Raw genomic sequence first — 14,845 nt, 5'->3', positions numbered from 1 at the left:
ACGAACAATGACAATAGAGTTAGGTGCTGCACAATGGCATCCATGTCCAATGCATTACAATGCCAGCATGAGAACATAAAGACTACCAGGGACATATTAAATCACCTGCAAGAGTTGTATGGTGATCAGAGTCATACAGCTCGGTTTTAAGTGTCCAAGAGGCTCTTCAAAGCCAAGATGCACGATGGGCAGTCTGTCCATGATCATGGTTTGACCATGATAAAGGACTTGGCATGACCATGCACAAGGAATGGCAAACGGATTTGATCCCACAATCCCTGCCAACTTCATATGAATAGTTTATAGTAAACTACCATATGAACAAGGTTGTATGCACTAAAATAGAATTATTAAATAAATTGGTAACTACCTTAGGGACCTTGAAGAAGTTCAAGGGGCATCGTTTTCGCTGTCAAGTTGGTTTCTACTCTCAAGAGAGAGTCTATTTGGAAGAAGAAGAAGCCTGCGAAGAAGCAGAAGACTAAGAAAACACCAAGTAAGGAAGTTCCAAGAAAAAGGCCAATTGCAAGGAAAAGTATTTCCATTGCATAATGGGCGGCCATTGGAAGAGGAACTGTCCTACATACATGGGAAGCATAAAGAACATGAAGGGTGACAGACCTTCAGAAGGTTTGTCAGATATGCTCAGAATACTTAGGGACTGTTACCTATTGCTAGCAGAAATTTGATTTCTGTATTTTATTTAGCACAGAAAATTTTTTATTGATTCAAAATGGTTTTATGATTGACAGTCTCTATCACATACATATGGATATATCTGTTAATATATCTGAGCAAACAGTGAATACCATAAGATCTAATAGATCCAAAAATGAGATAAATCTAAAGTATTTATGGCACCTCAGGCTTGGCCATATAGGAGAAGACAAAATAAACAAATTGGAGAAACATGAGCTTTTGGGCTCATTGACTTTCGAGTCATATTTGATTTGTGAATTCTGCCTTCAAGGAAAGATGGCCAAATTATCCTTTGTAGGACACAGGGAGGTCCACTGAAATACTTACCCTAGTACACACTGATGTGTGTGGCCCATTCGATGTGCAGGCTAGGGGTTGTAATTTTTTTTTTTACTTCATTTTACCGATGATTACTCACGGTATGGATATGTGTATGAGACACAAATATGAAACTTTTGAAAGGTTCAAAAAGCTTAGATATGAAGTACAAAAATAAGCACAAAAACTCATTAAGGTTCTTCGATCAGATCGAGGAAGTGAATACCTTAATGGAGAGTTCCGTAATCATCTCAAGGAGAATGGTATAGTTTCATAATGGACTCCTCTTGGTACACCTCAGCTCAATGGAGTGTCAGAGAGGAGGAATCAGACTCTATTGATATGGTCCAGTCCATGATGAGCTTCACTGATTTACCCTTGTTTCTTTAGATAGATGCCCTATTTTCAGCTATTTACTTGTTGAATAGAGTTCCCTCTAAAGTCCATTCCTACCGCACCATATGAGATATGACATGGTAAGAAACCAAGTCTTGGTCATCTCAAGATTTGGGGATGTCCGGCCCACGTCAAGAGACTACTGGCAGACAAGCTAGAGGCTAGGACCATAAGTGCTCGTTTTATATGATATCCTAAAGAGTCATTAGGATACAATTTTTACGTCTCAAAGGATCATACTGTGTTTGTGAGCCGTCATGCCATCTTCTTGGAAAACCAGTTTATCCTTGATAGAGGCAGTGGGAGGAAAATTGAGCTTGAAGAGAAAGTCTCTGAAAAGCAATGAGTCATGGATCCTATCGAACCCATTCATACAGAGCCAGTACACGATGTTCCTCAACTACCTCGCAGATCTAGTAGGGTCTCCCATCCTCTCGATAAATACTTAGGTATACTAAAAGAGGATACCAAGAAAATGTTCCTAGTGGGAGATAGGGATCACACGCAGGATCCCAAAACCTACGACGAGGCGATATCTGATATCGATTCCGAGAAATGGCTGGAAGCCATGAAGTCAGAGTTAGACTCCATGCATTCCAACCAAGTCTGGACCTTAGTAGATCCACCAGAAGGTATTGTACCTATTGGATGCAAATGGATCTACAAAAGGAAGATAGGTTCGGATGGAGAGGTAGAGACCTATAAGGCAAGGCTTGTGGCGAAAGGGTATAGTCAGCGCGAAGGCATTGACTATCAGGAGACCTTTTCACCTGTAGCCATGCTAAAATCCATCCGAACATTACTTGCCATTGCAGCATTTCATGATTGTGAAATCTGGCAGATGGATGTGAAAACTGCTTTCCTGAATGGATATCTTGATGAAGATATCTGTATGGAACAGCCTTTGGGTTTCACTTCCAGTGATGGAGATCACAAGGTCTGCAAGCTGCAAAGGTCCATCTATGGACTAAAGCAAGCATCTCGGAGTTGGAATACTCGTTTCGATGACGCAATCAAAACGTTTGATTTCATCAAAAACGAAGAGGAACCGTATGTTTACAAAAAGGTTAGTGGGAGCGCTGTCGTATTTCTCGTACTGTACGTGGACGACATCCTCCTGATAGGGAATGATATTTCCATGCTAACCTCAGTCAAGGTCTGGTTGTCAAAAGAATTCTCCATGAAAGACCTTGGGGAAGCATCCTATATTTTGGGAATAAAGGTCTATAGAGATAGATCTAAAAGGATGCTTGACCTTTCACAGAAGATGTACATAGAGGAGGTGCTGAAGAGGTTCAGCATGAAAAACTCCAAGAGGGGTCTCTTACCCATAAGGCATGGAATTCATCTCTCCAAGAAGATGTGCCCCAACACATCTGAAGAGATCCAACGCATGAGCAAGATACCCTATGCATCGGCAATAGGGAGCCTCATGTATGCCATGCTATGTACATAACTTGATATAGTACATGCTGTGAATGTCACGATCATATGTCAATCAGATTCAGGCAAAAAGCACTGGATAGCTGTGAAGAACAGTCTTAAGTACTTGAGAAGAACTAAGGACATGTTCTTGGTCTTGTTGGCAGCGACCCGCACCGGAACCCACTCACACCGGTACAACCACCAACGTCGGACAAGCAAAGAGAGAAGCAAACGGATAAGCACTCTCTCGCTCCCTCGACACCGGACTCAAGGATCACCGCTTCGCTTCCGCTACGAAGGGCAAAAGATTACCCCGTGGTATCAATAGGGTAAAACACTTGAGCACCGCAGCGGATTATCAAACCAAAGGAAGAAGAAATAGGAAGAAAATAGCAAAGCAAACACAAAGATGTAACGAGGTTCGGCTACAAGTAGCCTACGTCCTCCACCGCTCCAAATCTCAATTAGAATGAACAGATTACAGAGATAGCACACACCCGAACGATCACACGCGATCGCTCTACAAGAGATTCACACAGAATTCTCTTTGCACAAGAAGTAGGATCCCAATCCTCTTCTTCTCTAGAACCCTAGCCGCACAAAACAAGAGTCTCTCTCAAAAATATCCTTGAATATCTCACCTCCTAGGGCTCTCATGAGTCCTATATATAGTCTCCTAGGGCTCTCAAGTCCTATATATATATACCGTCGAAACGCCACCAAAAACACCAAAAGAAAATCGTCCGTACGATTTTTCGCGAGCCCGAGTCGACTCGGCTGTGGTTCGAGTCGACTCTGGCACGTCTGGACAAAACTGGCACGATCTAGAGTCGACTCGACTGTAGCTCGAGTCGACTCGACGATGCTTCGAGTCGACTCGACTGTAGCTCGAGTCGACTCTGACAGTCGAGACAGAAACATGGTTTTCTCGGTCTTCTGGCCTTTCTCCTCCCGGGTCGACTCGACTGTTCCCGAGTCGACTCGACTGTTCCCGAGTCGACTCGACTGTAGCTCGAGTCAACTCCGACAGTCCGCCAGACAGAATTATGCAGAATTGATTCTCCTTCAATTCTCTTCATCACCAATGGTCTCCACATACCCCAACAATCTCCCACTTGGAGACCTTGGGTATATCCTCTTGTTACTTGGCTCTCCTCTGTGCTCCCACTGAAACTGAATCATCCTAGTGAGATAGGTACGATGCCTCCTCAACGTCTTCAAGCATGAAGACCAGCAGAAGCTGAACAACTCCTCAGCTTCTCCACCGTGACGACCTTCGTCAACATATCTGCAGGATTCTGACTTGTATGAATCTTCTCCAACTTGACGAGTCCCTGCTCGAGCAATGACCTCACAAAGTGGTACCGTATGTCAATATGCTTCGTCCTTGAATGGAAAGCTGAATTCTTTGCCAGATGAATTGCACTTTGACTATCTGAAAATAACATGCAATCCTTCTGCTCCTTCCCAAGCTCCTTCATCAAGCCCTGAAGCCATATTAGTTCCTTGCACGTCTCTGTGGCTGCCACATACTCCGCCTCCGTAGTCGACAATGCAACAACTGGTTTCAACCTGGAAATCCAACTGACGGCTCCACTGCCCAGGGTGAACAAGTACCCTGTCGTGCTCCTCCTGCCGTCCAAGTCCCTGCCATGTCTGAGTCCACAAAGCCCTGTAACCGGATCTCAGAACCTCCATAGCACATTGATATGTGCTCCGTGCCTCTCAGATACCTCAGTATCCATTTGACCGCACGCCAATGCTCCAAGCCTGGGCAGCTCATAAAGCGACTCACAACTCCCACTGCTTGAGCAATGTCAGGTCTCGTACAGACCATAGCGTACATCAAGCTCCCCACCGCCGATGCATACGGGATTTTTGACATATTGAGCTCCTCCACCCGCGTCTTCGGACTTTGTCCTTTTGAAAGTTTTAAGTGGGCACCTAGTGGTGTGCCAACAGGTTTGGCACCCTCCATGCAGAATCTCTTGAGTACTCGGCTGATGTACTCCGCCTGAGATAGTCTAAGGATATGTTTAGACCTATCTCTGCTGATCCGCATCCCAAGGATCTGTTTCGCTGCTCCTAGATCCTTCATTGCAAATTTTCTTGACAGCTTCAGCTTCAATTTTGCAATCTCATGCATGCTAGCTCCTGCAACTAACATGTCATCAACATATAATAGCAAGATAATATAAGATGTACCGAAGTCCCGAAAGTAGCAACAGTGATCCTCCTGACATCTCCTGTATCCTATTTCAAGCATGTAACTATCGAACTTGAGATACCATTGCCTGGGCGCCTGTTTCAAACCATAGAGGCTTTTCTTCAATTTGCAAACCAAGTCACCCGTGCCAGCTGCAATGTATCCCTCCGGCTGCTGCATATATATCTCCTCATCGAGATCTCCGTGAAGAAAAGCTGTCTTCACATCAAGCTGCTCTAAGTGAAGATTCTCTACTGCCACCATGCTCAGCACCGCCCGAATAGAACTCATCTTGACTACAGGAGAAAAGATCTCCGTGAAGTCGATACCTGCTCTCTGCTGAAATCCTTTTACAACCAGCCTGGCCTTGTACCATTTCTTCCCATTCTGCTCTTCCTTCAGCCTGTAAACCCATTTGTTTGACAGTGCTTTCTTCCCCTTGGGCAGATCCACCAAATCCCACGTTTGATTCTGCTCCAATGACTCCATCTCATCATCCATGGCCAACTCCCACTCCTTCCTGGTATCAACCTCCAATGCCTCCGTGAAGCATTCAGGTTCGCCATTATCTGTGAGCAGCAAATAACTAAGAGTCCCATCATACCTTTGAGGAGGCTTCCCATGAGTACTACGAGTGGACCTTCTTAGTTGTGGAGAGGGTGCCAATACTTCAGGTTCTTGCTCTAACTGAGTCTTCTGACCAGAATTTGTAGACTCCTCTTCAGGATCCACAAAACACGGCTCAACAGGTTTTGTTTCTGATTCAGTGCTCTGCTGCATTTTCTCATTAAATACCACATCATTACTACGAATGATCTTCCTGTGTTCGGGATCCCAAAAACGATACCCAAACTGTTGACCTCCGTATCCAATGAAAATGTACTTCTTTGATTTGGCCTCTAATTTGCTTCTTTGATTGGAATCAACATGGACATAACTGGTACAACCGAATACTCGTAAGTGCGCCAAATCAATCTTCTTCGCTGTCCATGCTTCCTCAGGAATTCCAAATTCAAGTTTCTTTGATGGTCCTCTGTTGATCAAGTAGGCAGCAGTGTTAACTGCTTCTGCCCAAAACTGCTGTGGCAATCCAGCATGTATCCTCATACTCCTGGCACGCTCATTAATTGTTCTGTTCATCCTTTCAGCAACTCCATTTTGTTGTGGTGTCCCTGGAACTGTCCTCTGCCTGACGATCCCAGCTTCTGCACAGTAGTCCTTAAACTCTCTGCTACAATACTCACCACCGTTGTCTGATCTCAGGCATTTTAACCTCCTTCCTGTCTCGAGTTCTACCATTGCCTGCCATCTCCTGAAGACCCCAAATACCTCTGACTTGTGCTTCAAGAAGAACACCCAAAGCTTCCTGGTAGCATCATCAATAAAAGTAACATAGTACTGAGATCCACCAATGGAAGAAACCAGTGCAGGCCCCCACACATCCGTGTGCACGAGATCTAACTTTTCTTGCTTCCGAGGTTTACCTTCTTTGTTGAATGAAACACGCTTCTGCTTTCCGAGAATACAATCCTCACAGAAGTCCATCTCAACACTCCTGAGACCCTGCAGCTTTCCCAACTGGTGCATCACCTCCAGTCCCTGATAACTCATGTGCCCAAGTCTGCAATGCCATAACTTGGCGTCCACATCTGCTGCAGCAACTCCAATAGAGTTTTCCGTGCCGTTGGCGATATAAAGTGTCCCAACCTTCTTGCCACTAGCCACCATCAACAAATCCCTGGATATCTTCCACTGATCAGCTGTGAAAATAGTCTTGTACCCCTGGCTCGCCAACTGTCCAACAGAAATCAGATTCCTCTGCAGTTGAGGCACGTGCCGTACGTCCTCAAGCTCAAGTGAAGATCCAGAAATCAACTTCACTTCCGCGCTTCCCCTTCTTTGTATGGTGCAAGGCTCTCCATCCCCTAAGTAGACTTTGCCGAAGTCTCCCTTCTCATATCCTCCAAGAAGCTTCCGTTGGGATGTAGCATGGAAAGACGCGCCTAAGTCTATCACTCAAGACTCGTCACCGGTAGATAAAGATAGAACGAGGGCATCCATGTCACCATTTTCAGCAAGATTTGCCAGATCCTTGCTGACTCCTTCGGTGTGGTCGCCTTGCTTCCCTTTAGGAGATTTGCAGTCCCTCCTAAAGTGCCCCATCTTCCCGCAGTTCCAGCACTTCGCTCCCTTGTTTTGAGGTGCTCGAGACCTGCTGGATCTCGACTTCGAGTCGCTTCGAAATCGACCGTCCTTCTTTTGTCTTCCCCGGTTAGAGATGTTTAGTGCACTTCCAGACGACTCCGTAGCTCCAGAAGATTTCCTTCTTGCTTCTTCACTCAGAAGCACTCCCACAACGTCATCAAAGATCAACTTCCCCGTCGCCGAAGAGTTGCTCACCGCCATCACCAGGCCCTCCCAGCTATCAGGCAGTCCGGAGAGGATTAGCAATGCCCGAATCTCATCGTCAAAAGTAATCTCCACTGACTCCAACTGGGCCGTGAGTCCGTTGAACTCGTTGAAGTATTCTGCTACGCTGCCGCCATTTTTCATACGAAGATTAAACAACCTCTTCATGAGAAATACCTTGTTTGATGCTAAGGGTTTCTCGTACATCCGCGACAATGTTGCCATCAACTCCATCGTCGTCTTCTCGTTTTTGATGTTGAATGCCACTTGGGATGCAAGTGACAATCTAATGGTGCCGAGCGTCTTCCGATCGAGGACCTCCCAGTCTTCATCGGACATCTTCTCTAGTTTCTTCGCTCTACCTCCAAGAGGTAAATAGAGATCCTTCTGGTAAAGATAATCCTCTATTTGCATCTTCCAAAATCCGAAGTTCGTGCCATTGAACTTCTCAATTCGCAACTTCCCTTCATCCGCCATTGCAGAATACCAATAGCTCTGATACCAGTTGTTGGCAGCGACCCGCACCAGAACCCACTCACACCGGTACAACCACCATCGTCGGACAAGCAAAGAGAGAAGCAAACGGATAAGCACTCTCTCGCTCCCTCGACACCGGACTCAAGGATCACCGCTTCGCTTCCGCTACGAAGGGCAAAAGATTACCCCGTGGTATCAATAGGGTAAAACACTTGAGCACTGCAGCGGATTATCAAACCAAAGGAAGAAGAAATAGGAAGAAAATAGCAAAGCAAACACAAAGATGTAACGAGGTTCGGCTACAAGTAGCCTACGTCCTCCGCCGCTCCAAATCTCAATTAGGATGAACAGATTACAGAGATAGCACACACCCGAACGATCACACGCGATCGCTCTACAAGAGATTCACACAGAATTTCCTTTGCACAAGAAGTAGGATCCCAATCCTCTTCTTCTCTAGAACCCTAGCCGCACAAAACAAGAGTCTCTCTCAAAAATATCCTTGAATATCTCACCTCCTAGGGCTCTCATGAGTCCTATATATAGTCTCAAGACCTTCAGATGATCATAGCCGTCGAAACGCCACCAAAAACACCAAAAGAAAATCGTCCGTACGATTTTTCGCGAGCCCGAGTCGACTCGGCTGTGGTTCGAGTCGACTCTGGCACGTCTGGACAAAACTGGCTCGAGTCGACTCGACGACGCTTCGAGTCGACTCGACTGTAGCTCGAGTCGACTCGACGATGCTTCGAGTCGACTCGACTGTAGCTCGAGTCGACTCTGACAGTCGAGACAGAAACATGGTTTTCTCGGTCTTCTGGCCTTTCTCCTTCCGGGTCGACTCGACTGTTCCCGAGTCGACTCGACTGTTTCCGAGTCGACTCGACTGTAGCTCGAGTCGACTCCGACAGTCTGCCAGACAGAATTATGCAGAATTGATTCTCCTTCAATTCTCTTCATCACCAATGGTCTCCACATACCCCAACAGGTCTTTGGAAGAAGATCAGAGTTGAAGGTAGAAGGATGCACACATATTGATGATAGAAAGTCTACATCAGAATATGTGCAATGGTGGTTCAGTAAATTGGGAGAGTTCCAAACAACCGATCATTATAGATTCTACCTTAGAAGCTGAATGTTAAGCTGTCTCTAAGGGTGCAGTGGAAATCTTTTAGTTTAAAAAGTTCATTGCAGAGTTAGGTGTAATGTCATCAGATAACATAACACTCTACTGCGATAACAAAGGCACCATAGCACTAGCTAAGGAGCCAAGGTCTCATCAGAAGTCCAAGCACATAGAGCGGCGCTTCCACCTCATACGCGACTATGTTGAGAAGAAATATGTAGAGGTGCAGAGAGTAGACTCCGCGGATAATGTGGCAGACCCGTTCACTAAGCAGCTAAGTCAGCAAAAGTCTGAAGCCCACCTTGAGAAGATGGGGCTTAGATATATGACTGATTGGCTTTAGTGCAAGTGGGAGATTGTTAGATGTATGCCCTAGAAGCCAATCTGGCTGACACATTGTTAATTCTAGGGACATAATTTTGTACTTGACTATTTATTATTGAATAAATAAAAGGCATCTTTTTATTCATATTATTTATGTGTCTATGAATCGTCCAAGAAATTAATAAGATGATGATGCATATTCTCAAGAGTTGAGAATTTGAGCCATGTATCATTGGTGATTAATTTCTAAATGCTCCTGATCAATGGATCATCACGAGGACGGTGATCGATCCGATCAGTGCACAGATCACTTTCTTATAGGATGGACGAGACTTGAGTCCATAGTGTAGGGACACTGAAGTGATAGTGCAGGTGCTTGTTAGAGAACAAGGGTACTGAGCGTGACCATAACAAGAAGTCACTTGGATGTCTATCCACTCGTCAGTGACTTACTTGATATTGCAGTAGTATGACTGGTCTTTCGACCTGCGGTACTTCAGCTACTCACAGTGAGGTTATTGTAGTTTGACTACACGTATACATGGTCTCTAGTCATATGGGTCCTTGTAGTGTAGATTGGCTGCATTAAGTTCACTGTAGGAGTAGGGTATGCACTTACATTGAATCTATCGACCTTGATAGAAGAGGAGTGATCCTATGTGATTTGTTAGACTGAGTTCTAAGACCTTGGCCAGGGCAGTAATATAAAGTGGAGAAAGAGTTTTCCACTATCGAACTCAAGTCAAATAAATCTTGACATATGACAGACGAAGGGGTTTGACGAGTTGTCCATGACCTCAGTCCTGTAGGGATCCACGATAGTAGGACTGTATCACATGATGACTGCACATAGAGGTTCATCATTCTATTCTACTGGGTAGCCACTACATGCTGCTAGGTGTCACTGGTGGATGGTGGGACTCATAGGGATTATCTAGATGATCGATAAACCCTAATGAGTAGAGTTGGAATCATTCCGACCCATTGAAAGGAGTTTTCAATGATGTTGCGATAGAGATCACAATATATCTCACTACCAGTCAGAATAGAACCTATGGGGTCACACACACTAGAAGTATTGACCGATCCAATGGTTGAAAAGTGATTATGAATCACAAGTAATCAATTCGATTGATAATAAGTTGAAGAAGGAATGGAAATTGATTAATTGGACTTAAAACACGAATCCTACTTGGAGTAGAATTCCTAGAGTCCTAATTGGATTAGGACTGGGAGTCCTACTTGGAGTAGGACTGGGGTTCCTACTTAGAGTAGGATTCCTACACTAATTAGATTAGGATTATGAATTCAATTTGGATTCCTACTTAGAATAGGATTCCTAGAAGTCCTAATTGGATTAGAACTTCGGATTCAAATTAGAGTCCTAATTGGATTAGGACTAAAATTAAATAAGTCCTAATTAGATTAAGTTTTTTTTAAGTCCTAATTAATTTTAAGCTAATTAACATGACTCCTAATTGGATTAGGATTGAAGAGTTCAATTGAGTCATGATTCACTTAATCCTAATTAGATTGGGATTTTGAATAGATTGGGTTCACCTAATCCTCTTTATAAAAGAATTGGGTTCCCATCCATGTGGCTACATCAACCCCACTTAATATGATTAAGTGGGGGCATGAGTTTCTTGGCGTGAGAAAAAGAGGGAGGGGCGTACGCCCCTCCCCTTTCCAAAAAGAACCTCAACACGGCATATTAAAAGGAGGGAAACAAGGGTACGCCCTAGGTGATTTTTTAATCCCCTTCTCCCAGCCGTAAAGAAGATTTAACTCCCTCTCTTGGAAGCTGCAAACAACTCTCTCCCTCTTTGCTTTTCAGCCACAAAGGAAAAAGGAAAACAGGGGAGTGGCGTTGGCTTTTTCAATCAACCTCCTTCCACCAAAACAAGAGGCAGCAAGCGTGCTTCCTTTTGATCCTTCTTTCTCCTATTCTTCCTCTTCTAGAGAGAGCAATCAAGGTGTTGCTTGCTGCAAGGAGAAAGAATTTCATCCATCAAAGTTATCTCTGCAAGGGAGCTAGCACCCCGGGGAGATAGAAAGCTTGGATCGGTTCCTGCTTCGTGTGGATACCCGTAGAGGCCGGGCACTTGAACGGCTTCAAGCGAACCTTCATCCAAAAACCACGATCATCAGTTTGCGGTGATCATCTACCCGCACAAGGTGAAGATCTGATCTTCTAATATTTTTAAAAAATTTTTAATCCTTATCTATCTACGAACGGTTTTTGAAACACGTTCATGCGATGAACGTCGATCCCGCTTATGCCGATTCCGCTGCCATCTGAATTTCTAAAAAATATCAGCGGCATGGGCGGGTTCTTACAGGCTGGACCTCTCTATAGACATGAGATGTTGTAGGGTAAAGGTGGGGTTGGGCACCAATAACTGTTAGGTGAGGACCCAATGACGACCTTATTTCTACGGTTATACGATGGGTCTGACTTAACTAAGAAATGGGACCAATAACTGTTAGGTGAGGTCTTCATGGCTTAGAGACCAAGTAGCACTGCAACATGCTTGAGAAGCATTGTACAAGAGTTGTACACTCATCCATTTATGCGTCACCAATAATTGTTAGGTGAGGTGGCCTATACTCGGTGGGACCGCAGCACCCACTAGAAACCCTAGTCGTGTAGGTTTTCCATTTTCCTACCAGAGAAGTGTGAGGAATTCGAAAAAATAGTGGGAGGCACATTTGTTCTAAAAGATCTTAGAACAAATTAAGATCAAGTACAAAATTCTAACTAGAATCTTTACTCTCTGAGGTTTACAATGTCAGCTTCTAGACTTTTAACTCATATCCTATAGAACAACCGTTTGACCAAACCCAATTATAAAGACTGGCTCAGCAAATTTCAAAATAGTTTTGAATTGTGAGAAATTAGGGTATGTGCTAGACCATGGAATCCCCGTATTACCAATCTGTCCGATCACTGATCAGCGTAAGACGCATGCCAAGTGGACGAACGATGACAATAAAGTTAGGTACTACATAATGGCATCCATGTCCAATAAATTATAATGCCAGCATGAGAACATGAAGATTTCCAAGGACACATTAAATCACCTGCAATAGTTGTATGGTGATCAGAGTCACGCAGCTTGGTTTGAATGTCCAAGAGGCTCTTCAAGGCCAAGATGCGCGATGGGCAGTCTGTCCATGATCATGGTTTGACAATGATAAAGGACTTAGAGAAGCTTGAGAAGCTCGGCATGACCATGCACAAGAAATTGCAAACGGATTTGATCCCATAATTCCTTCTAGCTTCATATGAACAGTTTATAGTAAATTGCCATATGAACAAGATTGTATGCACCAAAACAGAATTGTTAAATAAATTGGTAACTACCTTAGGGCCCTTGAAGAGTTCAAGGGGCATCGTTCTCACTGTCGAGTTGGTTTCTACTTCCAACAGAGAGTCTATTTGGAGGAAGAAGAAGCCTGCAAAGAAGCAGAAGACTGAGAAAATGCCAAGTAAGGAAGTTCCAAGAAAAAAGCCAATTGCAAGGAAAAGTGTTTCCATTACATCATGGACGGCCATTGAAAGAGGAACTGTCCTACATACATGGAAAGCATAAAAACATGAAGGGTGACAGACCTTCAGAAGGTATGTCAGATATGCTCAGGATACTTAGGGATTGTTACCTGTTGCTAGCAGAAATTTGATTTCTATATCTTGTTTAGCACAGAAAGATTTTTATAAGACTACTGTTCCATTATTTGAGAAATAAATTGGTTCAACGTGGTTTTATGATTGACAGTCTCTATCACATACATATGGATGTATCTGTGAATGTATCTGAGCAAATAGTAAATACCATAGGATCTAATAGATCCAGAAATGAAATAAATCTAAAGTATTTGTGGCACCTCAGGCTTGGCCATATAGGAGAAGACAGAATAAATAAATTGGAGAAACATGAGTTTTTTGGCTCATTGACTTTCGAGTCATATTTGATTTGTAAATTCTGCCTTCAAGGAAAGATGGCCAAATTATCCTTTGTAGGACACAGGAGGTTCACTGAAATACTTACCCTAGTACACACTGATGTGTGTGGCTCATTCGATGTACAGGCTACGGGTTGTAATTTTTTACTTCATTTATCGATGATTACTCACGGTATGGATATGTGTATGATACACAAATCTAAAACTTTTGAAAGGTTTAAAGAGTTGAGATATGAAGTAGAAAAATAAACAGAAAAACTCATTAAGGTTCTTCGATCAGATCGAGAAAATGAATACCTTAGTGGAGAGTTCCGTGATTATCTCAAGGAGAATGGTATAGTTTCAGAATGGACTCCTCCTGGTACACCTCAGCTCAATGGAGTGTCAGAGAGGAGGAATCGGACTCTATTCGATATGATCCGATCCATGATGAGCTTCACTGATTTACCCTTATTTCTTTAGATAGATGCCCTATTTTCAACTATTTACTTATTGAATAGAATTCCCTCTAAAGTCCGTTCCTACCACACCATATGAGATATGACATGGTAAGAAGCTGAGTCTTGGTTATCTCAAGATTTGGAGATGTCCAGCTCAACTCAAGCGACAACAGGCGGACAAGTTAGAGGATAGGACAATTAATGCTCATTTTATAGAATATCCTAAAGAGTCATTAGGATACGACTTTTCGTCCCAAAGGATCACAAAGTGTTTGTGAGCCTAGATGCAATCTTCATAGAAAATAGTTTATCCTTGACAGAAACAGTGGAAGAAAAATTGAGCTTGAAGAGAAAGTCTCTAAAACAGCAATGAGCCATTATGCCTATAGAACCTATTTATATTAAGCCAGTACACGTAGTACCTCCTCCACCCCGTAAATCTAGTAGGATCTCCCGTCCGCCTGAAAGGTACTTAGGTATGCTTACAGAGGATGTAGAGGAAGTGTTCCTCATGGGAGATAGGGATCAAGGTAAGGATCTTAATACCTACAACGAGGCGATGTTAGACATCAATTCCGAGAGATGGCTGGAAGCGATGAAGTCAGAGATGGACTCCATCCATTCCAACCAAGTCTAGATCTTAGTAGATCCACCAGAAGGTATAGTACCTATTGGGTATAAATGGATCTACAAGAGAAAATTAAGTTTGGATGATTAGGTAGAGACCTATAAGGCAAGGCTAGTGGCGAAATTAGAGTCCTAACTGGATTAGGACTAAAATTGAATAAATCCTAATTGGATTAGGATTTCTTAAGTCCTAATTGATTATTAATCTAATGAATTAACGAGACTCCTAATTGGATTATGATTGAAGAGTTCAATTGAGTCAAAATTGATTTAAGTTCTAATTGGATTAGGACTTACCTAGATTAGACCCAAAATTGGTTTACCCTTGGACTAAGCCTAATTAGATTAGGGCTTAGTGTTGCCCAAGAAGACAACCCAAGAGGGAGGGTGAATTGGGTTTTAAGTAATAATTGCAAATTAAAACTTAATGAG

Source organism: Phoenix dactylifera, chromosome 15 (genome assembly GCF_051530095.1).
Source record: "Phoenix dactylifera cultivar Ajwa chromosome 15, Ajwa_hap1_PhDact_Kaust_v1.1, whole genome shotgun sequence".
Lineage (NCBI taxonomy): Eukaryota > Viridiplantae > Streptophyta > Magnoliopsida > Arecales > Arecaceae > Phoenix > Phoenix dactylifera.
This window is presented reverse-complemented; position numbering follows the sequence as displayed.